Here is a 17,469-nt window from a genome sequence, read left to right on the forward strand (position 1 = left end):
AGTTGACATTTATTAGAAAAGTACTTTATTATAAATCCAATTCTCAATTTTTCTTTTCTTAATTAAATTCAAGTTAAACCCTCTATATTTGAAGTAGTAGCGAAAGAGCGAGTATGGGTTGATACTACAAATAATAAGATGAGTGTCATTTATAAAAATGATACATGGGAACTAATGTAGCTCCCAAAGATAAACATGTGATTTGTGTGAGACCCATCACTGGCTGTAGCAAGGCATGGTCGTTCTGCCTTCTACAGTTGCACAGCCCCAATGCTCCTTTCCATGCCCGAGCATAGCGATTTCCAGGTCGTTTTTGGGCGGAGGACGTTAGGGCAAGTGTAAGTAAAACCCAGAAAAAACAACTACAAATTAATTTGCGCCCCTTTTCGGCACTTTTTAGGGGATAGTAGATCAGATGTTACTAATTGCCACGTCTAAGCCTGAAAAAACTTAATTTTCTTGCCGTCGAAAGCGCAGGTTGTGGAAAGATATTTTAAGAAAACATATTGACAAATTTTAATTTGTCAATCACACATTGAAATTAAATCTACCACATGATGGAAATAGATGTGTGTTCGTGAACCAAGGAAAAGATCCAACCTGTCCCCAGGAATTGTGTGGTCAATGGAAATCCAGCAAGGGCTGTATTCTTTCTTTTATCAGGGAGTACTCCGGAAAAAAATTGTGGGTTCAAAAATTGAACTGCACTGCTGATTGAAGCCGCTGAAAGGGTGCAGTATGGACTCTAACACATAGTTTTCCTTGACTCTGCAAAAAGCGCAGTAACCATTACAGATGAAATAGCCGTTTTGTAGGTGCCAGCATATGATAATACATCAGACAAAACACCCCTATACTTATTTATTTTTGTTATCGCAGGAATACGGTGCATGTATAACCAAATTCGCTCATAAATGCAGTTTTACTAGGAAAGGCTAAGCTTAAAAATTTCACTGCTTACAATTTGGAACAGAGAAGAAATATCAAGGCCGTCATAAACAGAGAGCTTTTGAGAAGAATTTTTTTACAATGAAGTAATCTCCTTAAAAGATAGGACATTTGAATGCAACTGGTTTACCCTCAAGCATATGTTCAATATTCAGAATATATGCAATTTTTCAATTAATCATAATAGTTAGTAAATTATGGATAAAAATATATAGAAATCTCACCAACACCAACTTTTGTTACACCGAAAAATGGTGGTTGTGTGCCAAACTGATATGCGTAGTGCTCTTACCAACAGCATAACATTGCATTCCAAAGTAAAATGAAAATGGCTTCTCTCCCATGTAATTTATAAATTCCTGGATGAAAGATTGAATGGTAAGAATCAATTCAAAGGATCAAGGGCTCTCATTGCTGGAGAGGCTTGGGAGGATAAGAAGAGGATAAGAAGAGGCTTGGGTGGATGGAGAGTGGTCAATGATTAAAGAGTAATCAATGGTTGATTATTCTTTTGGAGAAAGTAGATAGGTGAGATGGAAAGCATAATTTGGAGTAATTGGGGAACATGGATAAGCCCTTGACTATATGACATGTACAAAGATTCATACTGTGTGTCTATGTATACTTTTGGAAAATGTACATTATTTGAGGAGAATGTACAATATTTGAAAGGATTGATTGAGATAATAGATAATAATCATTATAGACTACGAATAATAGATAATAATCTTATTAATTAAATAGAAATAATATATATTAAATGAAAAATAAATAATCAATCAAATAAATAAAAATTTATGCATTTTCCAAAAGTATAAATCCAAGGAATTTTATATTTATAAATATTTGAAAAAACATTAGAAACTTAATAAAAATTAAATTAAAATAAATGCGTGGTCTTGTATTATTTATTTGATTCTTTTACTTTTTTTTTTTTTACTTATAGGTAAATTCGAATGGCCTAGCAATGCATTGATGATGTGTTTAGCGTATAGATGATTTTATGGACTTTATTTCTCTTCCTACAAGTTTGTAAAAAATATCTTTTCCTTTTCTCTCAAATTATTTAAAAATTATTTCTTATTTCTATAACTAAAAAATCTTTTAAAATAAATTTAAATAAAGTTGAATAAAATTGATAGATAATTAACAATAATCAAGACTACATTAATAATTAACAACAACAACAATAAATTAAAAAAAAAGACAAAAAAAACCAACTCATTTTTATATCTCAAATCTAAATTTACAAATATAGTACAGTTATTATTTTAGCAATTATTAAATTTACATAAATAAAATACATTAAAAAATAAATTGATATTATTAAAATTTCTAATTATTATCAAACAATTATTTATTTTCTCACATACTCATGACAAATCGAATCTCATGGATTAAATAAATCTAAAATTACAAAATATGAAACTCAAATAATAATGCAAACTTAACTTTATTCTTTGTAAACTAATTTGTTCAATACAACAACAACAATAATAATAATAATAATAATTTAATCTAAATATTTTTTTTCTATTAAATATAAAGGATATACATTATATATGTTAAGTTGTTCTAACTTCAAAGAGTATCAAAAAATGATTAGTAGCTACAAGGATCTATCAATATACATCATCTAGAGTTGATGCATAAAGGAAAAACACAACAGTAAAGAGCAGTCAAGAGAATGGCAATCATCATAATACATTTTCTTCTTCCACCCATGTAGTCCACCCTCGTTGCCCATCCATCCAGACAACTCTCCTAGGCACTAGGCCGAAAAGGGGGATGGATACAAGAATTTCATAGGAGTATGGTAAGATAGTGGCCAATGGAAGTGAAGCAATGGGATGGGGTTGTGCCTTTCTCTTTTTTTCCAACTCCACCATGAAGTTGTTGAGGGTAGTCTCAAACTAGGTTCGTTCTTCTGACAATCTCTTCCATGTAAATCCATGGGATATCTCCAATGTGAACATAGATGCATGCCCATCGTTGAGAATTCTTTCAAACTTTTTTTTTGAAATCCTCATCGACACCGTTACCTGCATGGAAACATTTAGGGTTATGAGCCTCATGAGAGACTTAGTAAGCAATTTTCCAAATAAACCACATGACTATTGAGGAAAGGACAAACCAAAATATATTGACATACTTTGGTAGAGCCAACACATAACTAGTAACACATTCCAAAAAGAAAACATTACCATTAAAATGAATACCAAAAAGTTTCCACACCTCCCTAGCAAAGAAACAGTCAAAGAAAATATGCATCACAATCTCAGGGACCCTGCAACATTACAAAGACTAGGAAGACCATCATAACGGGGGATAGGGAGTCTATGCAACAGAAGACACCACAGAAAGCATTTAATTTTGGTCTCAACAAGACTGTTTCAAAGCAGGTTAATAGATTTTACCCAAGTGGGCTCATTGTAGGAAGTGTTCTAGCAGGTTTTCAGGTGGTCAAATACTTCATTATTGTCCATCAGTTGAGAGTAAATATCTTTGGCTTTAATTCTACTAATATGTACACCATTGGGACATTTGTACAGAATACATCTTTGATCATTGCAATCCTGATCTCTAGGAAGGGCGAGGGCAAAGAGAGTAGAAGAGAGAATATTATATGTCCTCCATTAAGATTGGGGGATCTTTTAGTTCTCACTAATCTGCGACCACGAGATCAGATACCCATCCTTGATGATATCACTTAAGCATTTGATGCCTCTTTCTACCCAGTGCTTTGTCGAGCACCCCTATAAAAGAGCTAAGGGTTTACCCTTGTGATGGAGGTTCCACCAGATTGACCATTCTCTACAAATCTTGTCATCATTTATAATGCTATTATCAGAGATCAGGTGTTTGACCTCCTCCCATGCCTTCCATAGGGTTTTGAATATTGCAGTTCCCCTGGACCTGACTACAAAGTTCTCGGCTATTAGATCATTCATTGGCAAATGCTTCCAAGTTTTACCCTATTTAGGAACAGATTGAGAGATGTTGTGTCTAATAAGGATTTTCCAAGGCGCCTCCCCTTATAGAGCCCTAAAGATCCATTTGGCCGCCAAGGATAGCCCTTGTACTCTAAGATTTTTGAGACCCAACCCTCCCTTAAGCTTACTCATAGATCACCATTTCCATTTAACCATATGCATCTTCTTATTCCCTTTACCATCATACCACAAAAAGTTCATGATCTATTTTTTAATATGATTCCATTGATAGTTGGTAAATAACTAGGCCGATGCGTAATGTATGTTGTAAGAGGATAGAATCTTCTAACATACCTAAATTTTTCCTACCAATGAAAGATAGTATGTCCCATTTTTTTTATCATTTTTATCTATTTTTTCTTTGATCCATAGTCACATCTCCTTAGTGTTGGGATTGATAGAGAAGGGAACACCCAAGTATTTGGTTTGATGCTCAGGCCCCCCCATAATAAAGAATATTTACTAAACCAAGGAGGAGGTCTATTCTCCCAGCCTAGCATGATTGATTTGGATAGAGAGATCTTTCTCCCAGAGGCCCTACAAAAGATGTCCAATTTGTTCATTAGGGTTGTTAGGTTATTTTCCTCCATTTTCAGTATGATAGCATTATCATCGAAAAATTGTACATTGGAGAGTTCCTCCTAGTAAGGTAGGAATACCCCTAGTACCCTACTAGATAGTGACCCATCCCTCATAATATAGTGTAAGGCATTAGCAGCTATAACAAACAAGGTAGGGGCCAAGGGGCACCCCTGTCTAATAGATCTGGAGAGAGAACTCTTATCTGATCTTGGACCAATAATTTTGATGATGGAATTAGCATTGGTCAATAGGGTCTCAATCATTCTACATAAATCTCCAGGAAACTCTAACCCTTCTAACATCATGAAGACAAAACTTCACTCAATCCTATCATAGGCCTTTTCAAAATCAAGTAGTAGCATTGCAGGTTGCCGATTGGACTCTTTGGCCCTAAACATGGTTTCCCAAGAAGTAAGAAGGTTCTCTAGGACATGTATTTCCCCTTTACAAAGCCATTTTGAGTATGTGATATGATTTTAGGCAGGATATCCTCCACTCTTCTGGCCAATAGTTTATCTTAGATCTTATATGAAACGTTAAGGAGGGTGATAAGCCTCCAATTTTTTACCAAAGTCTTGTCCCCCCTCCTCGGGGAGTAGTTTGATAAGCCCATGTTGTTGATCTCCTCCCCTAAAATTCCTACCCCAAAAGCTTCTATGTAGACTTTCCATAGAGCCCCACTAATCCAGTCTTGATTTTTCTTGAAAAAATCGACTGTGAACCCATCCGGCCCTGGGATTTTGTCATTGTTTAGACTGGAAATAGCATTTTTAACCTCTTGCATTGAGATTACCTTACTTAGAATATCTGCATCTTATTTATACACTTTGTTTGGAATAATGGACTTGATTTTAGTTCTCAGCTAGGTCTTAATGGGATCTCCATCCTCTTATTTGAACAAGGCAAAGTAGAACTTAACAAAAGAATTAAGTATTCCTTTAGAGTCTTCAATGAAATCCTATCTGTTGTATATACCACCAATCCTCTCCTTAGCCTCTTTATGTTTTAATATACTAAAAAATAATTTAGAGCCCTTGTCACCATGTTCTAACCAGTTCATTCTGGCCCTGGTTTTCAGTCCTTGGATCTTGTAATTTTGCACCCTCCTAAGAGAATATTTGGCCTTCCATAAGGCCTCATGGGCACTATCACTCCCCGAGTTGTTTTGGATTTCAAATTAAGTTACAACCACCTTATCAAGGAGAGTAGATTCGATCCTCCTTGCATCCTTGGCCTTCTTCTTTCCCACCGTCTGGAAGAGCATTTTCCAACTTGCCACATTTTTATTCAATCTATCCCTCTCAATTTTTAGAGACTTGTTATAGTCATCGAAGAGCTTGATGATAAGGGAAGATTGATTGACATCCTCATCTAACAACAAATTAGAGTAAAGGTATAAATTAGAGCTTCTAGGGGGGCACAGAAGGAGGGTGGACCAGTGTCAAAGTAGCTAATAATGGGTGATGATCAGAGAGAGTGTATGGAATTACCTTCACACAACTACCAAATTTTTTCCTCTTAAATTGCACTGCTTCTCTATTAGCATAGAACTTGTCCAACCTATTGTAAATCCTCTTGTGTCCTTGTTGATAATTACACCAAGAGAACCAAATGTCCTTAAATTCATCTTTCTTCCTAGCAAGGGGGTCAAAGAACTTAAGCTTATTGATCATCTTGTTCCAATAGAACCTCTCATCCCCTTTCCATTCAAACCTGGCCCCTCCAACTTTATCTAAATATCTCTCTGATCATATTGAAATCACCACCAAACACCCAGAGAATCTCTTCTAGTTGTGACATTAATCATGTCTGGATTCAAGCCTTGGAAGGGGTGCTAGGAGAAGAGGAGGTGGGGATATTAATCATGTCTGGATTCAATCCTTGGATAGGTGAGGAGGGCAATGATTCCCTCTCTAAAGAGGTAGTCCCGAAAACCCCTTTCTCAACAACCTATGCCTACACCATCTTAGGGCTAGGGAGCGCATTAGTCAGATTGCCATTCTCAAGTTTGGCAGGAATAACCACAACATCAAAGATTAATCCCAACCTCAATTCTTTTTTGAGTCTCTCTGAGGTTTCTAAGCTTTTCTAGAACAATTTGTTGGGCATTCATTGTCTTGTGTTTGGAATTAAGATCTTTCAGTGCCTTCCCTTTAGACTCCAAGTTAGACACGGAAGGTGGGACTCATGAGATGCAACTTTAATTGCAACATGAAGGGAATCAAGTTCGGAAACAATATTCTCCTCAGGGGAACCTTCTGGAACCCTTTTAAGGTTATCACATTTGATTTCTCCAGCGGGGGACTTGACAGCAGTTGGAACAGTGTCGAAGGGAGGATTGGTCTTAGGGGAGGTGGTAGGCTGGACGAGATCGTGGGAAGCATGGTTCGAATGCTGGAGGGGATTGGCCTTGGAGAGAGATGTCTTTGGCCGAACCAACATTAGTAGTTTTGGAAGACCTATTTTTAAGCAGATGGCAATTTTTATGAATCTGTCCTTCCTTTTTGCAAAGAAAACATGCATTGATTCCGCCCAAAAGTTCAATAGGGAACATAAAAAAAATTTCTTCAAATTAAAATTTAATCTCATTCAGAATATCAATACCAGGTTTAATAGAAATCAAGAGTTTGGCTTCCATGTGTGGGAGTAGAGTGGAGGAATTGTTTATTTTCATAGTATTACCGATAGATTTGAGGGCTTTAAGAAGCCATTTCCACATGATGGGAGGGGCATTCTTGACAGAGACCCATGTAGGGCATGAAAGAGAAAGGATTTCCTCATGGATAACTTTCGGTTCCCACCCAATAGCCCTGAGACACCCTTTACCTAAGGTCCGGAATTCTTTTTTGAGAACTTCCTTTTGGCTCTTGGAATCTTTGAAGAAAATAATAAAATTCCTCTTTGAACCATTCGACAAAACTGAAATTTAAACCCTAGTTTATTGACCCACATGGACTGAAGCCAATTATTCATAAAACTTCTAGTAGGGAGTTTAGATGGGTCGAGAATGGTAAAAAAATATGATGACATCCCTAAGTCTATTGCATTCCTCAAACAACACTACGTTCATTTTAGAATTAGGAATAATGATAAGAGAGGCATTGGAAGATGACTTACCTCCTCTGGTTCCTCTTGGATCGTCTTCATTCGCAGACGACAGAACGACTTCAAAACCGACACCTTCAAGAACATAATTGACCCCCACAACTGCTCGCAGGAAAGAGTTGCTACCCTTCTCACCGTCGCCGAAGAGGAAGAATGATTGTCCAAGCGATTCCCATCGCCCATAAATACAAATTATTACGGCCACGTGTGAGAGAGATCGCATTAACTCCGAACTTGAAGCCACCCTTGAAGGCCGCTTTAGCTCGGATCGAGGATCGTACGAAGCTCGACCTTCAATCGTCCTTTTCTCTTGAGTTGCAGACTAATCTAAATAATTAACAACAATCAAGACTACATTAGTAATTAACAATAACAACAATAAATTAAAAATAAGACAAAAAACAAGCTCATTTTTTATATATCACATCTAAATTTATAAATATAATAAAATTATTTCTTTAACAATTATTAAAGTTTAATAAATGAAATATATTTAAAAAAAATTAATATTATTAAAAAAATTAATTATTATCAAATAATTATTAAATCAAACAATTATTAGTTTTCTCACATATTCTCTTGGATTACATATATCCAACATCACAAAATATAAAACTTAACTTTATTGATTGTAACTTAATTTGTTCAATATATAAATAATAATAATAATATAAATATAATCTAATTCCAAACTTTTAAGATATTATAAGATTTTTCATCCTAAGAAAGATTGAGTTCTTTTAGAATGGTTAATCAGCTCAAGTTTTAATAGTTTTAATAGATTTATTTCTCTTCCTACAAATTTGTAAAACTTATCTTTTCTTTTTCTTTGATTCCATGTCTATCATGAAATGTCGTGATGTGGTATCTCCAATTGAACATAGTTTCAATGTAATTAGCAATTGTGATTTGATTTTATTGTTTTCTAATTGTAAATTTATTGATTGTAATTTGATTTTATTGTCAATAGACTTTGTAGTTATGTTGAAGATGTTCTAATTTGGTGTGGGAAAATAAAAATCTAACGATCACATTGATGGAACAATATTTTGATAGGTGTCAATATTCATAGTGGTCTTTGAAAATGCAATAATAAGTCTGTGTTGTATTTATGAATGTTTTTGACAGAACAATATTTTGACAACTGTCAATATTCATACTGATCTTTGAAAATGCAATAATAAGTTTGTGTTGTACTATGAATGTTTTATAATACCAAGTCTATAATCCTGGTGTACTTGGTTAAAAGCAACTGTTGTGATTTTAAGTTTTTATTAAATGAATTAAAATATATAAAATTAAATTCTGAACTTAAATATATCTATTTTATGGATAAAAACTTGTGTTATTAATGTGATAGTGATGTCATTAGCAATAAATGATGTACTCGATAGATAATAATCTGATTTTTTTTTTGAAAAAATTGAATATTTTTATAGCCATGCAAAATAAAAATCAAATTGAAACTATTCAATCATGTGCATTTTACCTCCAAATAAAAAGTAAAGAGGGCCATACCTATGGGAGACCTTAGCAACTCTCGAAACCCTGAATCTTGTAAAATTTGTGTTCCCACATTAGTTTAGTCCTACGATGGGAATGACAAAAAAGTTGTTTCAATCATTGAAGACACATGCTCCAGAGCTCTTTACCTCCATGTCGTGCAATGGCAGCTATTTCAATTGGAATTTTGTAACCGTCACTCTTGAAAAAGAAAACAAATTTACTCACACTCCACTGAATATTGTCTTGAACAGGTCACATTTGTAATCAAATCTGATATTACTTCGCTTTAGAGGACTGAAATAATGGAATCTCACGGACAAGATGCTACTTTATGTTATAGACTAATTTGGCGCCACTTAGCGACAAGCACTATAAAACAAATTTTTTAAAGGGACGTCCCATTAAAACGAAAAAGAAAATAAATTTGCTCGCAGTCCACTGAATATGGTGCAAACAAGTCACATTTCAAATCAAAACTGATATTATTTCGCTTTAGAGGACTGAAATAATGGAATCTCACGGACACGATGGTACTTTATGTTACAGACTAATTTTGCGCCACTTAGCGACAAGCGCTATAAAACAATTTTTTTGAAGGGACATCCGATTAAAAGGAAAAAGAAAATAAATTTGCTCGCAATCCACTGAATATGGTGCAAACAGGTCACATTTGAAGTCAAATCTGATATTACTTCGCTTTAGAGGACTGAAATAATGGAATCTCACGAACACAAAGCTACTTTATGTTAGAGACAAATTTTGGGCCACTTAGCGACAAGCGTTATAAAGTAAATTTGCTTAAGAGAGGTCTGATTAAAAGGAAAAATAAAGTAAATTTGCTAACAGTCGTTCACTCAATATCGTGCAAACAGGTCACATTTGAAATCAAATCTAATATTACTTTGCTTTCGAGGACTGAAATAATTGAATCACAATGACACGATGCTACTTTATGTTACAGACTTATTCTTCCCCACTTAGCGACGTTGTCAACGCCTGTTTAGCCTCTAAAAGCGCTTAACCTTTTTTTTGGGTGAACCAAAAAAACTAGAAGTAGATAAAAATTACATTAATTTGTTATGAACTAAAACTTTATAATCTTTATATTATCCTTCCATAAGGTTTAGATCTTTCAAGAAAGAAAAGTCATCTAAAGAAATATATATATATGGAATAGAGGATAGAAGAAGTAGTTGATCAATTATTCAGCATTCTAATTTAGTGCTATTTAAAATTTTTGTAAAAATTTCAAATTAGTATAAATTTTTATAGCAGTTTATTGGACAAGTTTGTTGTTAATAGCTTTTTAGAACTACATCAAATATAATGCCACATCAGCAAGTTTTTCACCAAGGTGTCCAAAAAGACTCAAAAACTAGTGAAATCAGTTGTTCTGCATTAACTTATGTTTTTTTGGTACAATGATGTGGCATTACATGATTTGTTGATTTTTAGATCTAAGGAATACATTTAATTCAAATATGGGTAGTCATTATCAATAGTAACAACTGTAAAGTCACAACTACTTTTTTGATTGGATTAAGAAAATAAAAATTACAAAGAATAGTTACATTAATCATTGAACATTCAATAGCTAAACAACAAACATAAACAACTACCAACCCATTAAAGTTGTTGATGGTACCCTGCAAAGAAATAACAATTACAACTTCAAAGTAGAAAGATTACAATTAAAGAAGTTGCACAGTTGCAACATAACAATAGCTACATGAAGCATTAAAAATGAGTAGCAACAACAACTACCTATCTATAAGAACAAGTCGTCAAATTCTAGAAACCTCTATAATTTTTCAAATCACCAAAAATAATTCTCATGATGAGGAATGTCTTTCTCAATAAGCACACACACTGCTGCCACTTGGCACAAAAATGTGATTTTTCTTCAAAATTGGATTTCTACAATTATCTTGATACTCAATTTGAACTCGAATGTTGTGTAATGTTCCAATACAATCTGAGTTTAACTACAGAAAAAAATGTACAATGTTAATATGAAGGGTGAAGCTCGAACAAATCATATGGATTTCAATTTGAAGAAGAAAAAAGACAAAAGAAAATCCATGCATCTAAACCTCCAAATGAAGTTAATAATGACTTGTCCCAGAGTCTAATTGATGACATTGTGGTGAGAGGAAAGCCCAAGAAGTGTACTTTTCTAAGAGCATGCTTGAGGGAAGAGAGTTAGGAGGGTGACAAAGAGGGAGCACCACAATTGGTGAGGGCTTGCACAAAGCCAAAAAGCATGTTTTTAATAATCTTTTCTTGAAAAAATGGGGCAAATTGGGGGTGGGAAGATGAACCAAAGGCACTCATTTACTGATACCCTGTTTTGGTGGAATTTCTTGTTGGTAATAGACACTACATTAATGATATATGTTGTCATTGACAGTAACTTGAGTTAGATATCCAGTTCGCAGTTCATGATTCATTCATTCTAGAAGATCAATTAATGTCCAATAAGGTCCAGTGAGAAGAATAGGTTATTCGATAGAGTGTACGATGTTTTGGTTGGTAGATCATTTGTGTTAAGTATTTAGTGTCGTGGATCTCAGAGATGCATTGTGGACGTCTAATATGCCTTATTTTGGGTTTATGGTCTCTGGTCTTGTGAATTGGGTAAGTTAGAAGGTAGACATGTTTTCTCGTAGAACAGTGTTTTGTGGCACTAACATGTGAAGCTTTGTTGTGTGGATCGTGCGGAGTAATTTTAGCAGTTGTTTGCGTGTTTGAGGTTGTTGAGTCGACATTTGGGAAGCGTGTGGACATCTTGTGTTGGAGGGCTTAGTTGTTTTTGGATCGGATTGAGCCGACTTGGGTAACATGTTTTATTTGTGTGTTATGCGGTTTTGGGGCCGACACGAAATTGATCTAATTTGATATTGCAAATATATTAGATCGATTGATTTGATCATTTGGGAGATTGATGGATATGTGTGAAGTGTGTATAAGCGATTGTACGCAGTTTCACGTGCACAATTGGAAGATTGGTGCTCTGGTATAATGTAGAATATTATAACAAAGCATACTGTGATTGTGCATTTTGTTCTTAACCGGGACTATACTCAGGCATTTGTTGATACTATTAAATAGTTCAAACTTTCTCATAATCACTTGTAAATATTTGTAAGGCAGTGAGCCTTTTAGGTTGTAGCCCTTATTTGTAAATTGAGTAATGAGCACTAGGTAGTGAGCCTGAATGCATGTGCATTCCCCTTATGTAATATTTTTATAATTCTAATAGTTTACATTAAAATTGTGGATTTGAATCCCATTGTGATTTTTCCCTTAACCGAGTTTCCATGCAAAAATATTGGTGTTATGGTGTTGTTGATCTTGGATTTGTTTTTTTGCACTTAACTTTTCTTCATTTGCATTAAGTGGTTGAAAGTTCAGGTTACTAAAGTTAAAATTGTTGAACACTGATTCACCGCCCCCCTCCCCCCTCCCCTCTCAGTGTTCTCTTGATTCCAACAATTGGTATCAGAGATAAGTTCCTCAGAAGAAGCCTAACAGCTTGAAGAAGATCCGGAAAGGTGTCTTAATGGATTCTAATGGTCTTAGACAACAGCTACTTGTTGCACTTGATGATCTTGATCAATCTAAAGCCAATGTCGAAGAATTGAAAACAAATCTCAAGGATGCTAAAAATTTCATTGAGACATTAAAGGAGAAACTGAGTAAGTCCAACTTGAAAAGAGAAAGGATCTTATTGATCAACTTTAGTAGAATGAAAGTCAAAGCATTGATGAAGAAGCCTTGAAAGAAAAGACAAAAGAATGTGACATAATTGCTAGAGTTAATGCACTTTAGAAGAATTAAATGGAAGTCGTTGTGATGAAATTGATAAGGGAGATTGAAGAAAGGAAGAAGAATAAGGAAAATCTTGCTCAGTCCTTGAAAGAGAAATTTGAAGAATGTTGCAGACTTGAGAATAAGAATAGACAATTGATGAATAAGCTTCAAAATGCTAGAGAACATGAGGAAGATCTTGGAAAGAAAGTCTTCCTTCTCAAATATGATCTTGATGTTGCAAATGAGTACAAGGAGAAGTTTTGGATCAATTCAGCCAGACTAGATGAGATGCTTGTAAATCAGAAGAATCCTAATGATACTCAAGGTCTTGGATTTGACAAAGGTGAAAGCTCCAAGTCAGCCCAATAGAAGAACAATTTAAGAAAGCCTCTGGTAAGGCAACCTAATGATCATAAAATCAATGGTAACCATTTTATTTGCAATAAATTTGGTCATATGGCTAGTCAATGCAGAAATAGGATGAAAAATACTGGTCCATCTTTTACCGATCAATGTTTCAAATGCAATAAGTATGTAGAAGTATGATGAATAACTTGCAAAATAGAAGAAATGCTAGATGTTATGCATGTGGTAAGATTGGACATGTTTCTAATCAGTGAACATTAAGAGGGAACCAGATGAACTTCAGACGTATGCAAGGAAATATTGTTTGCTATGCTTACAACAAATCCAATTACATTGCTAAGTATTGCAAAAAACAAAATATGAATAGGAGAGGTCTAGAAGACAAGATTAAGAATGTAAAGGAAGATGAGAAGGGAAAAGAATAATTTTAGGAGATCATAGAGAATATGAAGAAGACTTGGGTCAAGAGGAGTGATTCTGAGGCAATAGATAGGTCTGCACCTAATTACGGTGTTGGAACCTCATTCGAAAACTAAGGTAAGGCATTCATCCTTGGCGGAAGCTTTCATGAAAGTATTTCAAAGCCCCTATTTGAGATCTGTAATCGATTACGGAAGCTTATAGAGGTATATATGATGATTGCAGATGTTTACGATGGATTTTAGGAAGAGTCCAAATAGATTTGTAGGTCTGCAAAATATCTTTGTGAAATGAAGAGTATCCTGAAGTATTAGGGTTAAGTGTATTTATTGCAGTCAAAAGTAAGGTATGTGAAGGATAAAAGGGTGATTCAACCATTCATTTTTCACTTTGCATTTGAAGTGAAAGAGTAGAAGAACACAGTAAAGGAGAATTTGCAAAGATTCTGAAGCGATATCCAAATTTGGTGTGCGATCTTGTGTCCAGTTGAAAGGTATTTAACAGTGAAATCTCTTTTCAGTTGAAGTTTGAAATTTGAATTCGATAAGATGGTTGTATCTAGTATTAGAACTCCATTGGTTGTTGTAATAATTAAGTGTGCATGTCCGAGCTACAAAAACCATCCATTCATTTAGATGGAAGATGATCCTAAGACTGCATTTTCATCAGTGCCCTATGGAGTACTGCATATTAAAGATATTAGGGTATATACAAACTACCCCATTGAGGAATTGGGTAGCTCACAAATGTTGAATATGTACAACAATCAACTAGTAGACAAGAGTTCAGTATTGAAACCGAAATTTCAAAAATTGGAAAGTAACTTGGGTTTTGCATAGTTTGTTAGGTTTTCGATGCCATACGAATAGGAATGGATCCAGTTCATCTTGAGCCGAGTTCATGATGAATTTATATGGTTGGACAAGCCTCAAAAAATCACCAAGATATTCATTCAAGTGGTAACAAGATTATGTGCAACCGAAGAATTGTCATCCCTAAAAGCTATGAAGAATGACATTGTGACCAATGTGACATGATTAAAATTTGAAAAATGGGATATGACAATCAACGACATCATGGAGAATGATATCAAGTTTGCATCAATGGTCATTGGGTACAAAATCTACTATTCTAGCAAAGAAAAATCTATTTTTGGCACTACCATTTACGATGCATATAAGATGATGAGAGAGAATAAGAAATATGATCTTTCTGAATAAGAGACACTGCATTGATGATCACATGTTGTCTTTGATGGCAACTTGAGTCAGATATCCAGTCCGCAGTTCATGATTCATTCATTTCGGAAGATTGATTAAGGTCTAGTGAGGTCCGATGAGAAGAACAAGTTATCCAACAAAGTGTACAGTGTTTTGGTTGTTAGATCAGTTGTGTTGAGTATAGTGTCTCAGATCTTGGAGATCCATCATGGACATGTAATATGCCCTATTTTAGGTTTTATGATCTTCAGTGTTGTGAATTGAGTAAGTTAGAAGATCCAGTAGACATGTTTTCCACTAGAACAGTGTTTTGTGGTAGTAACGTGTGAAGATTCACTATGCGTATCGTGCGGAGTAATTTTGGCATTTGTTTGCATGTTCAAAGTTGTTGAGTTGACATATGGGAAGTATGTGGACATCTTATTTTGGACCGCTTAGTTATTTTTGGATCGGATTGAGCCGACTTGGGTAACAAGTTTCATTTGTGTGTTATGTAGTTTTTGGGCCAACATGGAATTGATCTAATTTGATGTTGTAGATATATTAGTGTGATTGTTAAACATGGCATTATAGATCTATCAAGATTCAATCTTCCTCCATACAAAGAACAATGACTTTAAATAAAAGAATTGTGCCCCACTTCATCCCAAATTCAAACACCCATAAACATTTTATACATGTACTCCGTTGTAGGGAAAAGGATTTGTAATGTCTTCTTCTATTCCAAGTTTTGAGTTCTCACCATCAATTTCTACTCAAAAAGTTAGTTTTTCTCTGAAGGTTTAGCAAAATAGAGAGTATATATAGGTTGGATGTAATTACATTCCCAATTTTCACTCTTACCATAATTTGCAAAATGTTATTCTTGTAGAAGAGCTCAACTGAAATAGTTCAATGCCAAGATTGTTGTGAAACACTAGGAAAAATCTTAGTGCTCAAGGTATGAGCACCATTTACATTTGTTTATGCGTAGAGAATTAAGGATTTGGAGATATCTAGTCATAAAGTTATTCAATTTATGATCCACATTTTTTCTGCTAAAAAATAAGAATTAGAGATATCTATTGTCTCAAAGTCATTCAACTTATGATGAGAGATCTTTTTAGTTAAGAATGAAGAATTGAGATATATATTGTTTTAAAGCCATTCAATTTATGATCCCAACTTGATATCCTATAGTATCGAAATCTTGCATTCAGTAAGACTTATTTCTAATAGGATCATCCAAACCATCTAATTTACTTTGCTACTTTCAATATTAAAAAAATACAAAAGAACATAATATTTTGTTTTTATTTTTATTTTTTAATTATTATGGAAAAATAGAATGGTTTTATTTTTATTTTTACAAATTAAGAAAAATCAATATAAAAGAAATGAAAATTAACAAGAATTTAATAACTTATATTACATTAATGTACAATATAATTGTATTATGCAAATCCACATCATTTTAAAATTAATTTTATATTTATTTTATAAATAGAAAGTAATTTGATACATAGATTTAGCTTTCATTAAAAAACAATTTAATTTACTTTTTCACTTTAAATATTAAAAAAATTAAATAATATTGATTTGTTTTATTTAAATTTGTTTTGTTTTAACTTATTTTAACTATTATTAGAAATGTAATGGTTTGTTTTATTTTATTTTTCTTTAATAGATAATTATTTAAATTTTGAAGAAAAAAGGTGACGTTGAGATATTAGGAATTGACTTGTTAAGCTATTGTAATTTTAGATGTTATTCAAATAGTTTTTCAAATTTGCAAATAGATATTTTTTGTACTTTAAAAATGAATTTGTGTATAAACTTGAATTTGTATCCATGGGATTGATTTGGTAGGAAGTCAACTACTAGAATTCAATTCTCTTGATCTTCTAATATTTTGACCTGCTAAAATGTGAGGGTCATGTTGTCCTCAATCAAATGGTCCTAGTTGGACTAACTTTATAACTTTGAGTGAAAGATCAAAGATAATGAGCAAGTGTATAATATATCGAAGATTATGCATTATGATGTAATTTTATGATGAATATAGATTGCAAACATTCTTAATAACTTTTTTTTTGCATACCTTGATAACTCGTCAATCGTTCTTCTTTCAATTAGTGAATGAATTTCCAAAAAATTATAAAAACCAAGCACAAAAATCATCACAAATATGTGTTAGGTTAATGCATAATGTCTAGTAGGAAATATTTGATGATATTTATTTTGAATTTGAATTTTAAAATTTTTGGGGTTCACATATATGATTGTAGAAATAGCTTGGGATAGGTCTATGTTTGCAAATTTGATTAAATGTGATGATTGAGGTCTAGAGATTAAGATTAACTTTTGGAGATTATTGATAATTAGATCTACATGTGTTGGTTTCATAAGCCAAGTTCACAAAAAGAATATGTTGTACTTGTATAATTTTTATTTCATAAGGACACAATCAAAATGATTCTAAAACATATGGGAGAACGGAATTGGTATGCAATTTTTAATATTACATAATTGTTATA

General features: G+C 33.6%; 1 protein-coding gene across 5 annotated transcripts in view; it reads right to left on the minus strand.

Moving 5' to 3' along the window:
* LOC131070135 (uncharacterized) overlaps positions 1-17,469 on the minus strand; it is a 76,050-nt gene that overhangs the window by 23,187 nt on the left and 35,394 nt on the right. For 3 of the 5 annotated variants that reach the window (XM_059216723.1, XM_059216731.1, XM_059216725.1), the window contains exon 4: positions 601-768. The exons of 1 other annotated variant lie outside the window; for it this stretch is intronic. The gene's annotated coding sequence lies outside the window, so the exon portion shown is untranslated. Of the gene's footprint in view, positions 1-600; positions 769-1,172; positions 1,311-17,469 lie in introns of those variants that run through there. One more of the 5 variants, XM_059216726.1, reaches the window with a different exon arrangement.

The sequence above is a fragment of the Cryptomeria japonica genome, chromosome 1 (assembly GCF_030272615.1).
Source record: "Cryptomeria japonica chromosome 1, Sugi_1.0, whole genome shotgun sequence".
Lineage (NCBI taxonomy): Eukaryota > Viridiplantae > Streptophyta > Pinopsida > Cupressales > Cupressaceae > Cryptomeria > Cryptomeria japonica.